The sequence below is a fragment of the Cebus imitator genome, unplaced genomic scaffold, assembly GCF_001604975.1.
Source record: "Cebus imitator isolate Cc_AM_T3 unplaced genomic scaffold, Cebus_imitator-1.0 Scaffold153, whole genome shotgun sequence".
Taxonomy (NCBI): Eukaryota; Metazoa; Chordata; class Mammalia; order Primates; family Cebidae; genus Cebus; species Cebus imitator.
Window position 1 is genome coordinate 2,758,439 of NW_016107468.1, and position 4,614 is coordinate 2,763,052.

Below are 4,614 nucleotides of genomic sequence, written 5' to 3' on the forward strand. Positions count from 1 at the left end.
TATGTCTATTTTATTTTTTTGAGATAGGGTGTTACCCTGTTACCTAGGCTGGAGTACAGTGGTGCAATCACAGCTCACTGCAGCCTTGACCTCTGGGGCCCAAGTGATCCTCCCACCTCAGACTTCTCAGCCTTCCTAGTAGCTTGGACTGCAGGCGCATGCCACCATGCCCAGCTAATATTCGTATATTTTGTAGAGAGGGGGTTTTTGCCATGTTTCCCATGCTGGTCTTGAACTCCTGGACTCAAGCAATCCACCTGCCTTGGTCTCCCAAAGTGCTGGGATTACAGACTGGCCTGTGCCCAGCCAAGGATGCCTGTTTTTATCTTGAAGAATTATCCTACAATATGTCTACATTTCTTTTCTTTGTGTTTCCCTGATTTATCAGAGTTAATTTTCAACAAAAGCAAGATTCTATACCAATGTGTGAGACTAGTTATTAAATGATGGGGGAAAAAAACGAAACGTTGCAATAAAGGGAAAACATTCTGCAGAGAAGAACAAAAATAAATAATAATAGCAGTAATCATGATGATGATAAAGAATGCTAATGAGCTTTGATAAAAAGTCCTGGAAAGCAAAGATATTCTAATAATAGGACAGTAACATGAACAGAGAAGGTGAATTGTGTAAGAGATTATATTTTAAGTGGCAAGAACAATTGGGCTTAGGAAACAAGGAAATAAGATCATAAAACAATGGATTCCATGTAGTCAAGCAATAGATATAAAGAAGTCTTAGCAAATACATATATTTTTTGCCTTGCAGAATTGTATTAATGTATGTCTTCTTTCATTATCTTCCCATTTCTCTGGTTTATCAGGTGATTTGAACTCAAAGCAGGGAGAACAATGTTTTACTATGATGTCAGTGTTTTAGGAAAAAGAGCCAGGAATGTGAAAAGTAAGCTCTTTGCAAATACAATGATGTCATTGTTGCTACTGTTGTGCTTCTAGGATAAATGTGTGATTGTTAATTATGAAAATAGAAATAGTAGTAGATACAATTTTTCTTAGAACAGAAGTTCTATGCCACTAAAACACACATAATGGAGATGACAAGAACAATCAACAAAGTGCAGAGTATTATAAAGACTGACTTTTAAGCTTCAATATAGCCAAAATATACTGTTAAGAACCCAGAATTGTCTCATGAATGAATAATGAAATAAATAGCCATGTTTTATTCGCTTTATTTAAAACTATCTACAAGTCGAACAACCTTTTTAAGCCCTTTTTAAAACATTTTTGCAATTTGCTGGAGCAATGGTTTCTTTTCTGTTTTTTTCTTTGAGCTACATTGGCTAATCTGATTTTGGCGTTTCAGTAATTATGTCAATTAATATGTGCTGAGCGAAATTTCATTTGTTGAAATGGATACCAGGTGAATATATAATTAGTAGAAGGTTGTCTCTTTAAGTCTTTGTGTGCAATTTTCCAAGATTAGCTGCAATATCGAACAGTTTCGTTAGAATAGAGGTGGCTGGCTTCTTATCAACTATCCTTCTGCTTAACTATTTCATGAAACTTTCTGGCAATATAAGCTGATTCTAGAAACGCGGCAACATTTTTTATTTGGGTAATTCAAACAGTAAAGTGTTTGTTCTTAAAGTCAAGAACTTTTCATCATAAATGAAGATGTTTTTCCTGTTTTAAGAATCTTTCAAAAGAATAATGGAATTTGAAAATAAATGAAATTATTAAATATTATTTCATACAGAAACATCTACTGTCTTCAAAAATTGACAGGTACTAAGGAACTCAAACACTACTAATTCATTTTTAAGGACATATGCTTGGTAGGAGCCCATTTTAATACTAAGGCTAAGTTCCTTCAGGCTTCTTTTCAGGGGTTTTGAAGTAGAAGTACTAATATCCAAAAGTTCATGTCTTTATCTGCACTATAAAATACAGCAGCCTAACTGGATGAGATGGTTAATGCCTGTAATCTCAGTACTTTGGGAGGCTGAGGTGGGAGGATTGCTTGAGTCTAGGAGTTCGGGACTAGCCTGGGTAACATTGTGAGGCCCCATCTTTAGAAAAAATTTTAAAAGGCTGGGCATGTTAGCTCACTACTACAGGTAGTGCCTGTAGTCCCAGCACTTTGGGAGGCCAAGGCAGGAGAATGGCTCGAGCCCAGGAACTCAAGACCAGTCTGGGCAACATAGCTAGACCCTGTCTCTTTAAAAAAAAATTAGCCAGGCTAATGGTGGTATGTGCCTGTATTCCAGATCCCTTAAGAGGGAGGATCACTTGGGGCCAGGAGGTCAAGACTGCAGTGAGCTATGATTGCAACACTGCACTTCAGCCTGGGTAACAGAGCGAGACCCCGTCTCAAAAAAAAGAAAAGTTTTAGAATAGACATAGATTGATATCCTTTATATAGATTTAAAAACATGCCAAAAAATACTATATGTTGGCTGTGTGTTGTGCTCACGCCTGTAATCCCAGCACTTTGAGAGACCAAGACAGGTTGATTGCTTGAGCCCATGAGTTTGAGACCAGCTTGGGCAAAATGATGAAACCCCATATCTACTAAAAATATAAAAAATAGTTGGGCTCAATGGTACACACCTGTAGTCCCAGCTGCCTGGGAGGCTGAGGTGTGAGGGTCGCTTGAACTCAGGAGGCAGAGATTGTAGTGAGCTGAGATTGCACCACCGCACTCCAGCCTGGGTGACGGAGTGAGACAAAACCCTGTCAAAACAAAACAAAAAACTATATGTTGTTTAGGGATACTTCCACAATATAGAGAAATGCATGGAATGATAAGCATGGAATTCAGGATAATCATTCTGGGGAGGAGTGGAAAGAGAAAGGGTGGTGGGAAATGGAGAGAGAAAACAAGATCCCAGAGGAAGTATTGTTATGGGATCTCTGGGGTGTCAGTTTTTCTGGCTGGAAACCTCCATGGCTGCCGCACCTTTGCCTGAGTTCTTGTCCTATGTCCAGGAAGAATTAGGTATGCAGACAAGTGAAGGGCAAAGAATAGTTTCATTTAGTGTTAGAACAGCTCAGAGGAGTGTGTAGCTCCTCTCTGCAGGCAGGTCGTCCAGTCCAGTGTTCAGCTCTTAGCAGAGAGAAGGCCCTGGAGAGGGTGGGGCTCCTCACTGCAAGGAAGTCATTCCAGTGTCTCTGCAGGTCTTTGAAGCTCTCAGCCGAGAGGCTAGCTCCTTTTTGCTGGCAGGTGATCTCAGCAGGTGGTCTCTGTAGCTCTCAGTGGTGAGGGCACTCATCTCTGCAACTAGTCACCCCATCGTCTCCAGCTATCAATAGAGAGGGTACTTCTCTCTGCAGCTGGTCATCCCATCCTGTGCTCTCCCTGTTTGTCCTCTGGCCATCCTCTACCCTGCTCTGGCTGAGCCCAGGGCTTTTATGGACCCTCAGAGGGGAGGTCTAGGAAGAGGCACCATGAGTCCTCACTCTGGTCAGAGGGACTGGCAACCCAGCCCCCAGCCTTCAAGCCCTCCTGGCCTGAGGGTGGGGCCTTACTGAAGACCCGGCCCTCTTCCGCCCAGAATTCTATCTGCTTCCTGCTGCCATTCATGGCCCCGAGGCTCGACTCCAACCCCACTCCAATGAGGGAGCGGAAAGAGGCCGGCAGTGGGAGTGGATATCCTTGAGCCTGCAGGGACGGGGATGTGGGGTGTCCTTCCCGGGGTGCCTGAGGGTGCAGGCTGCAGAGATGCCCTGTTCCTGCACGCCTGGGAAGGCGGCTGCAGCTGCTCCCGGGAGCTCCTTCCCCGCCAACTGGGAAGGGTCAGGGCTCCCGCTTGTCCCTGGCTCCTGCCTGCTACTTCCTGGAGCAGTAGGCCCAGGTCTGCAGGCGCGGTGCAGCGGGTGCAGCTGTACCCGGGAAGGCGGATCCTGCCCGTTTCTGGCTCCCGCAAGAGCACAGGGAGGCTCGGATACACAGCTGCAGTTTGTGTGGCTGCAGCCCGGCTCAGGAGGGCAGGGCTCTTGCTTGCTCCATACAGCAGGAGGCCTGGGTCTGCAGCGGGGTGGTTTGGGCGGCTGCAGCGGCCCAGGAGCTCCTGTCCCAACTCAAAAGGGGCAGGGCTCCCACTTGCTCCATGGAGTGTGCAGCCCCAGCTGTGTTTTCCTGCTGCAGCAGGCATGATGGCAGCTGCAACTGCCGTCAGTATTATGCATAGGAGGATTCAAGTATTTTGAAATGTTTTATATCTTACGCTACTGGGGAGTACATGATTGTTCATTATATTATTTTGAAATATTTAAAAAATACATTAAAATAATCATAAAGTGTCACATAGCAGAGAAGAAGCTGTTAATTGTGAATGGAAGTCGTAACTAAAGTAAGCTTTCTGGATGAGTTGGTCTTAATGGTTACACTGGTCTTGATGGATGGGTGGAAATTCATCAAGTCTGGAGAGCAGGAAAGGAGATTGTGGGCCGGTGGACCCGCATGAGCAAAGGTGTGGGGGTGTTCTGGGAAGGAGTTAGGATGCATAGAAATATATTAATATAAACTTCAATAAAGGAGGTTGATAAGATTACTGGGACAAGACCGTGAAAGACTTTGAACCTAGGAGAAATACAAGATAATTACTAAGTTTTGTGAATAGGAGCTTGCAGTCAGGTCTGGGCTATAACT